Genomic DNA, 18970 nt, shown 5'->3' on the forward strand with positions numbered 1-18970 from the left:
ATTCATTTGCCCATTTATTGATTATATTATTTGATCACTTGGCATTTAATATTTTTATTTTAGTTCCTCACTGGTTTATTTTTGGTTCAGCTCTTATGAACCTGCTTCTGGCATGGGGGCCGGGTCAAGAAACGCTGAGCTTCTAGAACTAAAGAGCTGAGAGGAGCTGTCAAAGGACATGGGAGACAGATGCATGACAGATGGGCAGTGTAAGGTCAGGGGACTGTGGCACCTGGGTGTCACAGATAAAACACGCCAGGGTCAAGGGCTGGGGTCCCCTGAAGGGAGATCCATGAGATGGCTGGAGTTTCAATGTCATGGGGGAGCCCTCAGATGTCCCAGCTGTCCTGCAAACCTCCTGAAGTCCTTTCTGTCACATGGTTCCAGATTCCTCAAACATCTGAAGATGTCCCTGGCTGCTTCCCTCCATGCTATCCTCTGTCCTCCTTACCTTCCAGGGCACAACCGGAAGCTACCAGGCTGTAGACTTATAGCTGCAGCTTGCCAGGGTGGGGAGACAGGACCCTCCCGTGGACAAGTCACAGAAGCAGCCTGGAACATTGCTTGTTGGGACTCGGCAGGATTCAGCTTCTCCTGGGCAGAGATATGGGGTTCCCACACTGCTTCTTGTCAGGGACTGATCGGGATTGCTTGTATTTTCCAGTGGGGGTGGGGTGGGGACTGTCACCCCTTGCCTTTAGTCATGAACGCTCCAGGGCTGGCATGGGGTCAAGGGACACAAGTCTATCTTAAAGTTGGCCCCTCTTTTAAAAACCCAAATACTATCAAACGTCACATTCCTGAAGCTAAAAATAAGCACAAAACCCGACATTTCCTAAGACTTGAAGGTCCCAGCCAAGAAGGCTGTGGCTAAAAGTCCCTCCGTGTCAGACGGCCATGCAGGAAGAGGTGGTGGCTGCAAGGCTCTTGTAGACTGCCTTAGCATCTCCATGGACCAGTGATGTTCCCCAGACACAGGAAACACTGGCTTGGGCTCGAACCAAAACATCCAGTATCCCCCATGCCTTGAGATGTCTGATTTTGCAAACCTCTCATGGCCTGAAAACAACAGGAGCTTCCATTCCTCTGGCAAAGCCAAACAACCGAGACATTGAGAAACCTAAGGTCTCTGTGCTGCTCCTTGGTGGCTCAGCCTACAGTGATGTGCCCTGGCCTTCATGAGGGCCAGGTGCGGGAACGGAAGGGGGTGCTTTGGCATGCCCTCTTGGGTTGGGGGTAACAGAGGCCTACTTCTTCATCTTGGGGTGGGATGTTTCTCTCTGAGCATGGCTGGTTAGAGCCTGGGGTTGGGAGAAATGAGCTTTCAGCCCCAACAGCACTCTGGCTTCAGGATGCTGGGACTATTGCCCTGCCCTGCCCATGTCTGATACCTGGGGGCCTTCAATGTTCCTCCAGCTGCTTCCTCTGCCTATGGGGTCCCAGAGGGACAATTGGAGGAAGAGGGGTGCCCCATGGAGCTACCCTAAAGCTGAGGAACAGCTTTACAGACAAAGCACTTCTGCGATCTTGCCCATTGTCTTCCCATTCCCCCACCAGGTGTAGGACACTCCAAAGTGGAACAAACACATAGTGAATGATCCCAGTACTGTCCCTGGGACACACAGGGAGGGACCAGCCTTGTCAACATAGGGCAGGCAACATGGTCTTCAGACACTCTCTGCCCTGAGGACAGACGGGGCCTATGTGGGGAAGGACTGGCTTGCAGACAGAGGGACAGCAAGGCAGGTGCTCGGAAAGGTAGCATCCTGCTGCCAATGTGAGACACACAGTCACTGCTCCTGGACTGTCCCTCTGTGGCCCAAGTGACCCCATTTCCAAGTCCTCCGTCTGTCCCCTCAGGCAGGCATCTTCTCCACTCAGCAGGGAAAGGACAGCACTGTCTGATGCTCCTGCCTGGCTCCCGGGCTCCCGCCACAGAGGAGAGTGCGTCCTTGGAGCGGCTGCCTGCTATAAATACACATCTGAGTCAGAAAATCAAAGGCCTCCAGCCAGGCAGCCAGTCTGCCCAGCAGCTCCACAGAGTGGGGTCCAAGCCCTCCCTGGCCAGCCCAGAGCGGCCTACTTTCCCAGCTAGGCACACTTAACAAAGGCAGGTTGGATGGACAAGAAGGAGATCAATGCCCCAAAAGTTGCTGTCACCTCATTGGAAGACTTTTAGGGTGGACACCCCCCTCTCCTCCATTGGCTGAGAAGGGTTGGTTCCAGGGACCCTACTGACTAGGAACAGTCTCTTTTCATCCTCCAGGTCTAACAGAGGTCCCGATGTCTGCCCTCTAACTTCTGAGGTGACCACTCAATAGACTTTCGGGGCTTTAAGAGGCAGGAGAAGATTTCCTAGACTTCTGTCAAATTTTCTTGAGGTCTGGGGACAACCGGCAGAGATCATAGACCAAGGCCTCACAAGAGGCTGATTCTTGCCCACTACTGTCCCTGACTTGGGTCCCTGTGGGGTTGGCTGTTGCCTGCTGAGGCTGTCCCTTTGATCTCTGGTGACAGGCACTGTCCTAGGCTTTTTCTTTAAACTAGCTTCCTCCCCATGGGTCGGGGGAGACAGCTTCGGGAACTAGATCACATGGGTATCAGAATAAGGCTACAGTGGACCACAGTTGGACCTTACTCAGTGTCTTGGGTAGGGTTTCAATTTCTGAGAAGAGACACCATGACCAAGGCAACTCTTGTAAAGGATAACATTTCACTGGGGCTGGCTTGCAGTATCAGAGGTTCAGTCCATTATCATCATGGCAGGAAGCTTGGCAGCACCCAGGCAGACATGGTGCTGGAGAAGGAGACAAGATTTCTACATATTGATCTGAAGGCAGAAGACTCAGCATCCTCAGGGAGCTAGGAGGAGGGTCTCAAAGCCTACTCCCACAATGACACGCTTCCTCTAACAAGGCCACACACACCTCCTGAGAGTGCCACTCTCTGAACAAAGCATATTGAAACCACTACACTCAGTGACTTGGGTTTGGTTCATAGGTTGGCTCTGAGAACATAACCTTGGAAAGTCAAGGAAAGGAGCACGGGGGTAGAAGAGATCCCTGTGACATGGGACATGCTTTGTAACTGGGAAGTCATTCCTGAATACTATGAGCTCCTAGACCCTGACATTTGTACCCTGTCTATGACATCACGTGTTTGTGTGGCTGCATGTTCAGTGATGACATTTCCAGTGGAGCCCTTTGGGTCTGACACTGCCTAGTTTGGAGACAAGACCACGGAGCAGCCTTGCCAAGGTGGCAGTGCCAAGGGAGGCTGGTGGGGCCAGGGGACAAGTAGGCAGACAGTGAGCTGAGCTCGCCAGCATGTGTCTGTGAAAACAGGGTCCTGTTATGGTAAGCTGATACAGGGTTCTGTGGGCCTTGCAAGGGCAACAATTTGCTTCAGTCTGGAAAATGCAGAGTTCACCCTTGTGAGCCTGCTGCAGGATGAGAGCCAGGATGAGCCATTATGGTGTGGACATCACTGAAGATCCCTTTGTCCTTTGTCCTTTGTCCTCAGTACCCCTTGTTCTATTAGCTCCAACTCTTGAGCTCCCAAGTGCCTCATTTAGCCCCACACGAAGCTCACTGGAGGGGAGGAGCCATGGCGGGCTCTCAGGAGAGGAGTGTGGGCTGAAGATGTGCGTTGATGAGAACCAGAGAGCCCCGTCAGGCCTCTAAGGTACCACCTGTCCCTATCTTGCCAACCTGCCCTCCCCCATCACCTCCTGAGCTCCCTATGCAGGGCATGGCCTGATGTCCCCAAGAGATGGGCTCATATCCTGACTCTGGAAATATTTCATGAGGAAATAGGTGTTCAGGATTCTTGGGGTCAGGATATCCTAAATCCAGCTACAGGTCCTAAGGATCTAAAGGAAAAAATGAAGGCCAGGCCAGGCAGAAGTGGGAATTGCCACTGCTGAGGGCAGCTGACCTTAGGATCTGAAGAACACATCAATTACTCGTGTGCACAACCGACCGTCTGTCCCAGGTGTGTCCATTCTGGCTTGGAGCACTCAGTGTCAACAGATGAGATGGGCCGTGCTCTGGAACACCCACAGAGAGGGCATGCTCCTGGGTGTATAAGCAGACCAGGATCAGGACTCAGAGATGGGGATGTAGCTACAGGCTCTCAGGAACTTTGCCTGGCACAGGGGTGTGTGTGTGTGTGTGTGTGTGTGTGTGTGTGTGTGTGTGTGTGTGTGTGAAAGAGAGAGAGGACACACACACACATGAACATGTATGTGCACACACATGTATATGCACACATGCACATATACACATACACACAGATGAGCACTCATGCACACACATGTACACATGCATGCGCACACCCATGTGTGCTCATGTGCAGCCCAGAGGCCTGCATCTGGTGTCTGATTTCCTCCACTGCTCTCCACTTTATTTTATTTTATTTTATTTATTTATTTATTTATTTATTTATTTATTTATTTATTTATTTATTTATTTTTGAGACAGGGTTTCTCTGTGTAGCCCTGGCTGTCCTGGAACTCACTCTGTAGACCAGGCTGGCCTCGAACTCAGAAATCCGCCTGCCTCTGCCTCCCAAGTGCTGGGATTAAAGGCGTGCGCCACCACCACCCGGCCCCACCTTATTTTTTGAACAGGACCTGTCACTGACCCCACAGCTCACTGATAGGCTGGACTTTCAGGCTAGCATGCCTGCAGACCCTCCTGTCTCCACATCCCCAGGGCTGGCATTTCAGGCATGTATCCCTGTGCCTGGCTTTTTCGAAGGGTGGCTGGGGATGTGAACTCAGGTCCTCATGCTGGAACGGCAAGCGCTTTACTCAGCTGTCTCAGCTCCGCAGGATGCACTTCTTAATGGAAGAGTCATGCTTGTTTCTAGAACAGAACCGTTCCTCCAACAGGGCCCTCATCTTTATGCCCCAGGGAACCATCTTTGAGACAGTGGCCAGGGGAGCTTGGAACATCTACTTGGTGGTCCACCAGTCCTATGGTCCAGAGCTCTCCTACCCAGGAATCTTGTAGCCTCTCTGAATTCTGGGGTTGGCATCAGCAGTGAGTGAACCTCCCACCCAGCAGTGTTTCCGGGGGGCAGCACTCTGAGGGGGGATGCCATCTGCTCTTTGTCTAATCTGACTGTGGGTCACACTCCACCTGTCCAAGAATCTGTGTATCTGGCTTCGGGGGAGCTCAGGGCTTTGGCTCGTCTCTGAACATCCCTGATTACTTGTTGTTCTGAACGTGGGTAAAGAGAATACCAGTGCCTGTGGCTCCTTTAGGATTCTGCTCTCTTGGTAGGGGAAAGGTGGGTATTCTCCATCCCTGGTTCCTGTATTGTAACTGAGGAGTTACTAGGGTGGGTGTTGATGTCCACTCTCCCAACCTGAAGAAGACATCATCCAAGCCATCCCCAAGTGTTAGGTTCTTCCATCTTCACAAGTGAGCTCAACAATTTGCCAGTCAGGCCTCATCTTAGCATCTCTGCCCATCTGGGTAGAGGATTTCTCTATGGAAAGAAAACCTTTGTTAATCTATTACTCGGCTCTGCACAGTAGCAGGCTCGGGTGCTCACTACCCAGCACCACAGCTGGCTCCTCTCAGGACAAAGCCACCCTCATGGGCTCGTGCACCTCTCCCTACAGGTCATGCATGCTCTGGAAGGTTCTGCCTTCCAGATAAAATGGTCATCCAGTCACGTAGGTGCTGGCGTACTTGTATGCTTTGAGCTATAGTGTCAGGCTTCCCTGAGTCCTGAAGCTAAAAATAACCATGTTGAACTATAGTTATTTTTAGGGATCAATACAGGGATGCAGTTCATCCAGCCATAGCTGCATGAGCCCCTCAACCCTGCCCCAGTGCTCTGGAAGTCAGGGAGACAGAATCCAGTGCTATCCCACTCACCTCCCTCCAAAGAGGCTGGAGCATGAGGCCGGAGCGTAGCAAAGTGTGGCCTGGCTCCTGGTGAGGAGAGAGGCCCTCGGACCACTGAGTACATGAGCCTGGGCCTGCCCCATGTCTGAGGGACAAAGAGCCCCAGAAGCTCCCGTTCATCATTTCCGTTCTAGTCTTTTAGCTAACCAGAAGCAGGACGACACCCTGGTCTGACTGACCACTCTGGAAGTAATGCTTTCTCTCTTCAGTTGGCTGGAATATATAGGTGATGGCTGGCAGGTAAGATGTCTTCCGGGGACTATAAATTAGTATCCGAAGGCTGGAGAGATGGCTCAGTGGTTAAGAGCACTGACTGCTCTTCCAAAGGTCCAAAGGTTCAAATTCCAGCAACCACATGGTGGCTCACAACCATCCATAATGAGATCTGATGCCCTGTCCTGATGTATCTGAAGACAGCAACGGTGTACTCACATACAACAATAAATACATCTTTGGGCCAGAGGGAGCGGGGCCAGAGAGAACAGAGGTCCTGAGTTCAATTCCTAGCAATTACATGATGGCTCACAACTATCTGTACAGCTACAGTGTACTCATATACATAAAAAAATAAATAAATCATTACAAAACAAACAAAAAAATTAGCATCCGAGTATTGAGGTTGACAATAAACTAGGAGCACAGAGTCCCTGTGTGGGAGCATCTTGCTTAGAGAAATGAGCATTCAATCCATTTAAGCCATTTTTATTCTTTTTTCTTTCCCTCAGATTTCCTCCAAAACGCTCTTAGGGCTTCCACAGGTTGACTAGAAAGGTGCGGAGCATCTGGCCTCAGGCATGGAGACAGGAGGCGTTCCACAAGCTTGCCACTTGATATGCCGCATCAGAGAGGCAGCCAAGTGTGGTCAGGCTATGGCCATTCGCCCGAGTGCTAGGAATCGCTGTTCTAGGATTCTTTGATTTTGTCTCAGCTGTCATCTCTCTCATGGCATGACTCTCTTCATCCCAGCCCTTCTGTGTGACCTCTTAGGAGATCCTCGCTGTCCATGAGGGCACCATGTTGCTACCACAACTCTTGCAGTTTTATCAGTGGTACCCCTAATGGTGTATCTACTCTGCCATCTCACTGTCTCCTTGGTAACCAGAGATGCTAAGCCACTTCCAGTGCCTATTGCTCATTTGAGTCTTCCCAAGTTTTGAGTCCTGTCTCTTCTACTTCTTGGTGCTATTGTCGTTTTGGTGGTGGCTGTCCCCTACGATGGGCCTGCAGACAGCAGCTCAGGGAAAGGGCAGTGCCACTCACTTGGGTGACACTAGCCAGAACCTGGTTCAGACAGCTTGCTTATTTGTCCATCCACCACCCAATCTGTGAAAGGGACAATGTGGGCTCAGATGGGCTGGGTGACACCTGCACCCTCCATGGGCATACAATGGGGGACAGTCCCAACATTAGGCAGAGAAAAAAACATAAGAACACCCTAATATGCATAACACACACACAACACATAAGCAACATAATACCGTTATTTTCCATATCATTTCAGAATATGGAAGTGATCAACTTTACAAAAGAGCTGTGTCAAACAGACACACCTGTATTTGTGAGAGGTCACTCAGGGCCCCTGAAGGGCATACATGGCCTGTCAAGAGAGGACATAGGGAGCACAAAATGACCTCCCAGCAGGGCCATTAGAGAAGAGGTGGATGGATAGACTAGACCCAATCAGGAAGGTATATAGGGAGTTGGGACGTTGGTGAGTTTTGCTGTCTTTAGCCAATCTGTATTTACTCACAATTCTGAAAAGAACTCACTAAATCTATGATGGAGACAAGCACACATTGTTGATGAACAGGTCAGAGGCAACCTAGCCTCCTTGACTGCACAGGCACCGTCACGATGAGATTTCTTCCCTGCCCTCAGTACCAGTTTGGGATCTGCTCACTGCCCACATGGCCTCTACACAGAAGCCCTGGACTTGTATCTAACCACCTGCAGGGCTTCACACCCAGCCCAGAAAGCCTCATCATTACCCTGGGACCATGTCCCTTCAGCCCTGACTGTCCCTCCTCACTGCCCCTCCACCACCTTCTTGGTCTCTTTTCTGCTTGCTACAACAAAATACCCTGAGGAAAGCATCTTAGGAAGAAAAGATTACTTCGGGCTCACAATTCCAGGTTATAATCCACCATAGTGGGGAAGTCAAGGAAGCCATTTGAAAGCATGCCTGAGCTCAGCACAGTTTCTCCATTCATACAGTCCAGGAAGCCCATCCAGGAAATGGCACCATCCACAGTTAAGATGGGTATTCCAATGTCAGTTAATGTAATCAAGGTAACCCCTGCTACCCCCACTAAGGAATGCATAGAGACCCATCGCCCAAGGGATTCTGGGTTCTTGTAAGTCGATGATAAAAGCTAGCGATCATAATCTGCCTGACTTGTCAACCTGACACCCAAACACATCCCTCTGGAGCTATAATTTTCTACTCCTTGTTCTCACAAGCTCATGACCATGTGTGTCATCATGCATTCAGTCCAACTTCACAAGTCTCTATTGTTCATAGTCTCGAACAATTCCAACACTTTATAAATCCAAAGTCTCCTGTGAGTTGCTATAAAACAAAACCAAGTCATGTACTCCCAATATATAGCGCAGAGTAAATGATCCTATTCCCAAAAGGAAGAACAAAGACAGAGTGGGAACAGCTAGACCCTTTAATCCCACTACTGGAGAGAAGAGACAGTAGACCTCTGTGTTCTAGGCTAGCCTGTTCTACATAGCAACTTCAAGGCTAGCTAGGACTACATAGTAAGAGACCCTAGGGGAATGAGGGAGGAAGAGAAGGAGAGAGGGAGGAAGGGAGAAAGGGAGAGAGGCAGGGAAGAAGAGAGGAGGGAAGGAGGGAATAAATAGACCAAAACAAGATCTAACTACAGTAGGGCAAACATTAAACACTACAGCTCCCTGTCTGGTGTCTGGGTGCTGTAATCCTCTGGGCTCCTGGGCTATAAAAGACTTAGACAGCTTCAGCCCTCATCCCTCCAGCTCCGCTGCCCTCAGCAGACACTGATTCTCCTGGACCAGCTCTATCCTGTTCCTATAGTTCTGTTCAGTGCCTGTCCTGTGATCCTGGCATTTCCAATGCCCTAGGACCTCCACTGCAACCTAGGCCTTACCTTTACAACTTCAGACAACAGCCTGTCTGGGTCTCTCTGCAAGGACTCCAACCCTGCCACACACTGGCCTCAGTGGATTTCCACACCACCTCAACAGTCCAGCTTCCATGCCTCTAAGACCATTACCTCATGGATTACGTGCACCCCCACCCACCCACCACCCACCCCACCTCACTCCTGCCACAAGCTCTGCCAACTTGTGTATGCTGACTGTAAGGAAACACTTTTCTTGGCCATTGCTCTTGAGCAACAGGGAACCTTTCAGCTTAGGGTCTTTTTTTGTTTGTTTGTTTTGTTTTTCCTTTAAATAAATTTGGAGCTAAACAGGAGGGAGCCTCTGGAGGGTGAGGTTTCCTATGGTGCTAGATCAGCACAGGAGTTGTCTCTTTAATGGTGCCTGTCTCTAACAGTCACAGCTGCTTGCTCAGCACCGGCTCGAATATTCTGCTATCCTGAAATTTCCACTGTTCCACAAATCAGTCCACTGTCTTTAAAGTCACCTTCTCTCAGGTTCTCAAGACACAAGCAGAATGATCTGTGTTCCTTGTAACACTGCTATTGTGGTGGTTGGAAGAAGTTTGGTCCCATAGACTCATAGGTTTGAATGCCTGGCCAGAGGGAGCAGCACTTTTAGGAGGTGTGGCCTTTTAGAGTGGGTGTGGCCTTTTGGAGGGGGTGTGGCCTCGTTGGAGGAAGTGTGTCCCTGTGGCTGTAGCACACAGTATGTGTCAGCTATCCACAGTGCTGTTGTCTATAGCAGCTGGAGTCCAAGGATATGAACTGCTCTGTAGCAGACAAGATTAAAACAACGGAAACTGTGATTAATGGGAACACACCCATGCCAGCCACACCTTGGTGTTCCATAACCCAGGGGAGGGCACTGGTGCCAGGGTTGGGAGCACTTGGCCATGCACCTGGGAGGAAGGGGCCCCCAAACACTGTGCTGTCCACAGGTTCTTGCAGAAGCCTGGCCCGGCACGTCCCAGGGATATACCCTTGAGCCAAGTGCCCCGGCATCCTGCCAGGGCAACACAGACTCTGGCTGGCTCCCAACAGCTCCTGAGCCCTCCGAGGCCCCATCCACCCCAGCTGCCATCGATTCTGGACAGTGTTTACCGTGTAGTGAGATGGATTCACCCTCTGGGGCGGCCTGCAGGGATTTAATGAGCAGACAGCAGACTCAAGAAAGATGTGGGGAGTGCTAGGGACTAGAGGAACACAAGCCCTTCCCCTGGGTGACAGGGCTGGTTCAACAGCTACAATGGGGACCTCCAGCCTCGGCCATCTGTGCCCCCTCAGTACACACGCTTGATGTCCTAACAAGCTTGGGGTCAAAGACTAAAGTTTTGATACAGAGCAGTAGCTGGCCCTCTGCTCGGTATCTACTGATACTGACTGCTTAATGTCTGGGCATCTGGTGGTAGAGACATCCTGTAGGCCACCCACCCTCTCTAACTCTCACTCTCAGGAGATGGGTTAATACACTGCCCAGTGGGGTCTATTTAGACCCTTGAAGGGGCCTGGGACAACACTGCTGGAATCCAGGAGACCCAGAATCCTAGTCCTAGGCTAGCCAAGAGCCAGCTTTTTCCTGGCAAGTGGGCTGTCCATGTAACTATCAGATGGGATGCTCTTAGAGCCTGTCAGTTCCTGTGCCCTGGCTCCTGCTGTTACACTTATTCCCATCTACACAGGGGGCCACATGGGGCTGCCCCATCCAGATGAGGCTCAGATAAGTCACCAATTCGCTACCTGGGTCTCTATCAGCTGGCAGGGCCTAGACTTCCACAGGAGCCACTCCCCACAGTGACACTGCCCCTGACCTGTCTTTCACCGTCACCTCTTTACCTGAAACAGGCAGAGCCACCGCCCATCCAGGAAATGAAGTGGCCATCATGAGAGTGGACCTGGTGGTGGGGCCCCAGGTTTTCACGTTGACATTGGTTCTCGAGATGCTCCAGCAGTAGTCCAATCAGATTGTCAGAGATAGTGGAATGGAGCCACCTCTATCCTGGCTACTCGTAGACCAGTCCCACTGTGTCCAGAGGAAGTTCTGGGAGCCATGTAGGTGTCACCAAAAACCCTGCATCAGAAAACCTGTGTGACACTAGGTTTCAGTTTACACGAGAGCTGAAGCTGAGATGCAGCAGAAATGGTCAGTCAGTTCATGTCCATCTGTGGACTGATGCCTCTTTTAATGTTATCATGTCGTAGAACTGTTTCTTTAGCCTGGGGAGCCTGGCTTCTTCTACTCAGAAAGCCTACTATCCCAGCTCATGAGGCTGAGGGAAGGGGATCCCGAGTACAAGGCTAGCCTGGGCTACATACCAAGACAAAAGGAACGGAGGCTATGTAAGGAGACCTTGCATGTAGGCAGGGAACACCTCCCACTCCTGGGAGGATGGCTCGGCTGTGCAGGGCACAGCTGACTTTGAAGCCTAACAGTGAGATCATTCTGTTCCGTGCCAGTCCACACATGTCCCCAGCCAACCCTCTTGGCATTCAGGTGGGAGGTGATGTCTCCTTTAGCAAACCGTCATCGGTGATGCGACCACAAGCCTTTCTGGTCCTAACGGATGGGTGTGGGACTGGCTGTTGACTGATGCGAGCTACCAGCTCTGGGTTGGTTTCTATACGGTCTTGAGAGCTTGCTTCTTAAGTTGTTTTGCTTTCTCTCTCTCTCTTTCTCTGTCTCTCCAGAATTGACGATCGGGGTAAGAAATCTGGGCAAGACACGAGCCAAGCGTTCCTATGTGTAAACATGAAGTCGATTCCCACTAAGTCTCCACCAGGATTACTATGAGGGAACCACAGAATAAACTGGGTGGAGTAATGCTGGGTCTCAAAGGCCTGGGGGACAGCAGGGGAAAGGGCTGTGACTGCCTAGGAACATACTGACATCCCACAGCATGGAGACACCCCCACCCAGAGATGCCCTGATGCAAGGCAGAGATTCTGTTTTCATAGGTATAAGCACTCATCTGTCCACATCCAGAGTCTGGCTGGGCTTGCCTCTCTCTGCAGATTCAGGCTGGATGTGGGTCCCTGGAAACCTGCATGAAACATGGAAGCTAGTCAACCAACCTCAGCTGTACAGCCCACAGCACTGAATTCCCCAGGTTACTGCATAAATGACAGCCATGCACCCTGAGATGTTCTCTGGAATAGATGGAGAAACGTCTGTGCCTGGCTCAGGCAAGACCTGTGTGCAATCCCCCTGTGGGACATGTGGTTGACAGGATTTGAGTTTGCTGTACACCGGGTAAATGGAGGATACCTGGAAGGATGCAGCATCAAGGAAGATCTTGCTGGAACATTCCCTGGGCATCTAAGCCACCCCAACTTGCTCTTTCTGAATGATCCCACCTCGTAAGCTTGTGAGCATTGAACATCAGTGCTCCTGGCTGTGGCTGGAGCCTCACGGGTTAGTAGCATCCTCCTGCCTGGGGCTGGACCCTGCCTGTCCATCCTGCTCTGCCCAGTGGTACCTGAGTCAGTAACTCTGAGCCTAGGGCCTTATCTAGTGCCTTATCTAGCTCCCAGGAGCTAGGGTAAAGTGCTTCCAGGGACAGGATGCCTGCCTATGTGTGGCTCCGGGCAGGGTGCTCCTGGGCTCTGCTGAATCTCAGGGCAGCCTCCAACACACCACATCTGCTTGCCAGGAGAGCCTCACCAGAGTGTCTTTGCCACCGTGGTGTTTGCTGCCAACTGCCACTCACGAGCACTCGAAGCTCACACTGTGGCTCCTTCCACCCACCCTGTGGAACAGGAGCTCAGTGACATCTGGGAGATTCACATCCTCTGAATACCTATGACCCTATGCCCCCTCCCCCAAGCCAGCCTGGGCTCCTGGACCTTACTGGAAGAAGAAGCTATATATATTCAGGGATGCACGAGGCACCGGGGCCTGCTCACAGCCTCCTCCAAGGTGTGTTAAAAATGGAAGTGCAGCAGCACCTCACCCTCCGAGCACCAACAAAAGCTGACAATGCAGACTAAAAATAACAGGTGTTTTTCCTGGAGGCGACAGAGTCAGGCTTGCACCGGCACCCCTCTCCCCTCCTGTACTCAAGGGGCTAGGGCTGTAGAGCCAACTGGTCCTGGATCTCAGATCTCATGGGCTCGTAGAGACTGTGCGAAACCCTTTCTAGTGGCCAGAAGCTGCAGGTACGACATATCTGCAATCCTACTGTATGTCAGCGCTGCTGCAATGGGCTAGGTGAGGGCAGCAAGGGGCCCCTTGTAGGGGTTCTCTTCTGCCTCAATCCAGGACCTCTGTGTGATCTTCTCCATGTGTTCCTGGCTATCCTGGTCCTCTGAGCCCAGTGAAGAGGAGGAGGTGGCAGAAGGAGACACCATTCCTAAGTGTCCTTCCAAGTATGCTGAACCTCAGAGAGGCTCCCAGCCCTGTGGTCATACTAAGGTCTCCACATAGTCATGGCTTCTTGAGGCCTCTGGAGTGTGTGACTTGGCAAAAGACCAGGAGGGCCGGGCAGTGGTGGCGCACGCCTTTAATCCCAGTAGTCGGGAGGCAGAGGCAGGCGGATTTCTGAGTTTGAGGCCAGCCTGGACTACAGAGTGAGTTCCAGGACAGCCAGGGCTACACAGACAAACCCTGTCTCAAAAAACCAAAAACCAAACCAAACCAAACAAACAAACAAAGGCCAGGAGGACCAGGGCAGTGGTTGTGGTTGTGAAGCCAGCTGAGGTCTGGACCAGCATGGCTCCCATCTTTCACTGTGACAGCTGTCCAGCCCAGGATGCCCCTCAGGGATGTGCAGCTGGAGAGCACCATGAATAGGCAGGCTCTCTTTCCACAGAAACCTCCCCCAGGATACTTACTCAGCCTCAAAAGGGGGAGCGTGCATGCACATGACAGAGTTTGGACCCTTCACTACAGACTCTCCATGGGGACACCCTTCCACAGAACAAACAGGACTGGAACCTCAATTTCTGCTTCCCATCATCCCTTACCTGCCAAGGGTTGCAAGCCTCAGCCGATATATAGATCAGGGACCAGAAGCAGCTTGTTGGGTCAGCTGGTCATGGGCAACGTGGAGAGGGGAAAAAAATCGAACTCACAAGCACTGTGCATGATGGGTTCCTCAAGTCTCTCCAGCCACCTTGGAGTTCACAAGACAATCAACTTTTCTGAAGGAAATCCTGAGAACCATTCTGTGTGTCTGAGCTATTATTACCCTTCTCTGATGTCTACCAACATACTCCCAGGAAGGTGGGCCAGGGAGGAGGCCACAGGTCTAGGGAAGACCCCACCCCCGTCAGGGCCTGGCTTGGAAGAACAATGGAGAGAGGTTTCCCTTGACTGCCTGTTTCTGGGGCAGGACCCGTGGTCCCAATGCATGGCCCAGGCCTCTACTGGAACTTATCGCCCTAATGGTATTCTTCAAGACATTGGTAAATGTTCAGACTGAAGCAATAACTAAGGGTTAACCATTCCTGGGGTCATAACAGACCCCTGCTTGTCCTCTTCTCTGGGTCTTGGAGAGCAACCTGGCTTCTAGGCCCTACCCTATGTGAGCATAGCAAGGCCCAAGGCCTCTGTGTGCAGAAAGCAGTGTGCAGGATGCTGTTCCTGAGGCCTCTGCATGCAGAGCTGGATGCCCAGACAGTTCCCTCACCCAGCCAGGTCCCAAGTCTGACTCTGACAACATTTTGTTCTTCTCTTATGTGAGATGGGCTGCTCACACTGGGTGTACTCCAGAAAATGCATCGTGATTTAGTTTCTAGAACTATGCTTGCCCCACCCTTGCTCCCCCAGGCCTGGTTCTGCTGTGCCAACCGGAGTCCCAGATAGCCATGTCACTGAACAGGAAGCAGGGCTTCTCCAGCCCCACACCCAGGCGAGAATCTGGAAAATGCTCTCACAGGGCAGATCACTGCACTGCTTCAGTGGGCTTTGGCTAGCTGCGGAACCTTAGGCTGCCTGGAACCAAATAAACATGTGGCCCAGGATATCAAGTTTATAAGGACGCCGGGCGTGGTGGCGCATGCCTTTAATCCCAGCACTTGGGAGGCAGAGGCAGGCGGATTTCTGAGTTCGAGGCCAGCCTGGTCTACAGAGTGAGTTCCAGGACAGCCAGGGCTATACAGAGAAACCCTGTCTCGAAAAACCAAAAAAAAAAAAAAAAAAAAAAAAAAAAAAAAGGTTATAAGGAGACAGGCAAGCCAGGTATGATGGCGCACACCTGTAATCCCAGCACTTGGGAGGCTGAGGCAGGAGGGTGAGCTGGAACATCTATAGTGAAAACCTTGTCTCAAGAGCGAGCCCACTTTATACACACTCAGAGGTAAATCACACACCCACCCACTTACCAGACACCCCCACAGTGTCTCTCATGCATGCATCCAAGGGCAGGCCCCCATCTCAGCACCATAGCACATTTATAGAAACACAGAAATGTCATTTTTTTCATATAAGCCTACACAGCCTTCTTGTTGCTGATGCTCTCACACATGACAACAGTCCACAAACATCTTTTCTCCCACTGTGCTCTCCTCATGCCTCGCAGTCAATGGCCACCAGAGAGCTGGGACTGGTGACAAATGGGCAGGGTGGGCAGGAGGCAGGGTTATTATATACAAATGAATAAGGAGGTAGACTTAACTGGTCTCAAGAGCAGGCTCTACAGGAGAGCATTCTTCAAGCTATATATATCTGGGGGGGAAAGGCAACGGGGGACATTTTCTGCACACAGATAGAGGAAAGCTTCACCATGCCTCTGAGCTGCATTCACTCCTTGAAGGCTTTGCCGCTCCCGTGGGTGTGAGGCATAGGGGTGAGGGGTGTGGTCCCCATAGGCTCATAGTTGTGAATGTTTGGCTCCCAGTTGGTGGACTGTTTGGGAAGGCTTAGGTATAGCCTTGCTGGAGGAAGTGTGTCAGTGGAGGTGGACCACAAGATTTCAAAAGCCCACGCAAGGCTCAGTGTCTGTCTCTCTTTTTCTGTCTCTGTCTCTGTCTCTGTCTCTCTCTCTCTCTCTCTGTATGTGTCTAGCTCTCTCTGTGTCTGTTTCTCTGTCTCTGTCTGTCCATCTGTCTCTGCCTCTCTCTGCCTTTTGTTTGCGGATTAGATACAAGCTCTCAGCTACTGTTCCAACGCCATGCCTGCCAACAGCCATGCTCCCTGCCATGACGTTCCTGAGCTCACACCCTCTGAAACTGTAAGTTAGTCCCCAACTAAATGCTATTATATGTTACCTTGGTCATGGTGTCTCTTCTCAGCAATGGAGTAGCAACCAATCCCTGACATGGCCTCAATTGTGTCAAAACCATACACTCATCTGGGACTCCATCCTCTCCCTCCAGCCTGGCACCAACTAGAACCATGGCACTTTATTTACCATGTACTGCTCCAATCAGATATCCATCCAAACAGTGAGTGAACTGTTCCACGACTTCTAAGGCCCATGTGTTCAGCTCAGGTGTCTTGTCAAGCTGAGAACCCAATGGGTTGGCAGGCTGCATGCAGGATGGCTCCCTCCCAAGGCTGGCAGGAGACCTTACCCTACCACCTGTCCCCAGTGCTACCCTAGACTGCAGCCTGGAGTTTCACAACCTTGCCTTGAAAGTGGCAGTTGCTTGTGCCTGTCATACACATTTAAGGGTCACTTAAGTGTTAACATGGGGGCAGGTGCCAACGGCGTGAAGAGCCATCCTGGAGGACAGCTGCATCCAGCTTGGCCACCTCTGGGGTCCTAAGGTCTTGTTCCAGTGAACCAAGAATGAAGTCTCGGCCTCCTTTCTCAGCCACTCAGAGACCATGATCCCTCAGGAATGAGGCTGAGGAAGCACCTGTGTCCTCTTCACGGGTCACTCTTTTGTCCCTTAGGAAGGAGGGATGGAGAAAAATACCTGTAGCCTCATGACAAAGCTTCTCACCAAGGAAGAACTTGTGTCAGGAGCCTTGGTGGCCTCCAGCAGGGGTGGACTGCAGTGCACAATGCCCTACAGGGCCAGAGAGAAGTGAGGTGGCCAGCTGCATGCCAGCTATGCCCATGTGACCCCATGGCTCTGAGCAGGTAGAAAGAGTGACCTTTTAGTGCCTCAGTTTCCCCATTTTCTCAAAGCAGGCAACATGGGCACCTGGCAGCGGTACTTGGGGAAGAGGAAGACTATGAGTTCAGCCTGACCACCTGCAAGGGTGCTGGGCTGTGCCTGTGGTGACTTCTCAGCCCTGGTCTTGTTGGTGTGAACTGCACAGCCCACTGTGGACTTCCTGCCTTTCAGCGCTGGCTCGGGACATGGAGGCACGCTGCCATCGCAAGCCAAGAATGACGCGCACATTTTTCTAGGTGTGTATAGTGGAAACAAAACCAAAATATTAGCACAAGGCTAAGTTTGTTTTACAGCAGCGGTGATCTATAGCAGTACTTGTTTGAATTTGTCTAAACAGCTTTCCCGATGCTCACAGACACTGCCAGCTTCCTGCCCACTGTCCCCTGGGGCTCCAAGGATAATCTCTTCAGCTGACACCCAGAAGACAGACAGCCTTCAACAAAAGATCACCCTAACAATGTCCAGGATCCCCAAGCCCTGCTACCCCCTTGCATGGCTGGGTATGAAAAAAACCTAGGCTGGGTCTGCCCCACTTAGGGTTGCAATAGAGCCCAAGGGTACCCTGGCCTCTGAATGCTTGATAGCTACGGTCCCCTCTACTGTCTAGAGGAAGAGGCAGGGGCTCTATAGCACATCCCCAGTCTCTCTGAACACTGACAACAGTGACTTTTATTCACAGGTCCCATGGCACCAACTCAGCCCCTCAGACACTTGAGTTCTGGGTTGCAAACTTCTTCCTAAACCTACGAGAAACCACCCAGCCAGGAGAAGCTGCTCTAGGGATGGCCACAGAGATGCTCTATAGCACCGGCACCCTCCCAGGAACTCAGCCTAGAAAGAGATGAGAAGCAGGCAGCCATCTGTTTGTGGGAGCTGAGCTCACGGGCTAGTGACTGACAGGTGTTGACAGAGACTCAGAGCCACAAACAACTTTAAGCCTGTTTCCCAAGCTCTCGTCATCACTGGTCCCGCCTTGAGAGAAGCACTCATCACCACAGTAGAGACAGCAAAGTGTCACGTGGCTCAGAGAGAGCAAAAAACTCCAGGAGGAGGGTGGGAGAACCAGTGGAGACTTTGGGGGAGACTTGACCGGCTTGTGTGCAGTGCTCACTGGACAGCTAAGACTAGCATGTTATACTCGGTGAACGAATGTTATACTACACTGTCTTCCACTATGATGACAGCTCAAACCCCTGTTACACTCACACTCAGTGGGACTCTCATAAGGCTCCCCATGCCATGTGCTCTGCTGACAGCTGCTGACAGTGACTGTCCTAGCATCTATTGCTGGCCTAAGGTTTGTTCCTCAGTGTCTTTCCCGGATATTTGAGGCTCAACAATTAAGCCAGGCCGTATGGCCAGTGAACCCTAGAGATCAGCTTGCCTCTGCTTCCCCAGTGTAGAGATTACAAATGTATACCCAGTTCTTAATTTTTTAACATACATTAATTAATTAACTAATTAATTAATTTTATGTGAGTACACTGTTGCTATTTTCAGACACACCAGAAGAAGGCATCCGATCTCATTACAGATGGTTATGAGCCACCATGTGGTTGCTGGGATTTGAACTCAGGACCTCTGGAACTGCTGAGCCATCTCACCAGCCACAATTTTTTTTTAATGTATTCTTGCCTCATATATTACATCCTGATCACAGTTTCCCCTCCCTCCTCTCCGTCTAGTCCCTGCCCCCACCTCCCCTTACCTTCATCCACTCCTCCTCCGTTTCCCTTCAGTAAAGGGCAGGCATATCAAGTTGCAGTAAGATTAGGCACCTCCCCTCACATTAAGGCTAGACAAGGCAACCCAGTAGGAGGAAAAGGGTCCCCAAACCAG

At 51.3% G+C, this 18970-nt stretch overlaps 1 long non-coding RNA gene across 1 annotated transcript; it reads left to right on the forward strand.

Moving 5' to 3' along the window:
• The first annotated feature begins 3229 nt into the window (after positions 1-3229).
• Positions 3230-18248, forward strand: LOC110304043 (uncharacterized). The gene is made up of 7 exons (XR_002379002.2): positions 3230-3356; positions 3523-3684; positions 11756-11769; positions 16071-16236; positions 17146-17367; positions 17469-17631; positions 17811-18248. It is a non-coding gene; the product is annotated as an uncharacterized LOC110304043 (long non-coding RNA).
• Positions 18249-18970: the final 722 nt, after the last annotated feature.

The sequence above is a fragment of the Mus caroli genome, unplaced genomic scaffold (genome assembly GCF_978045245.1).
Source record: "Mus caroli unplaced genomic scaffold, Mus_caroli_1 scaffold_9, whole genome shotgun sequence".
NCBI classification, from domain to species: Eukaryota; Metazoa; Chordata; class Mammalia; order Rodentia; family Muridae; genus Mus; species Mus caroli.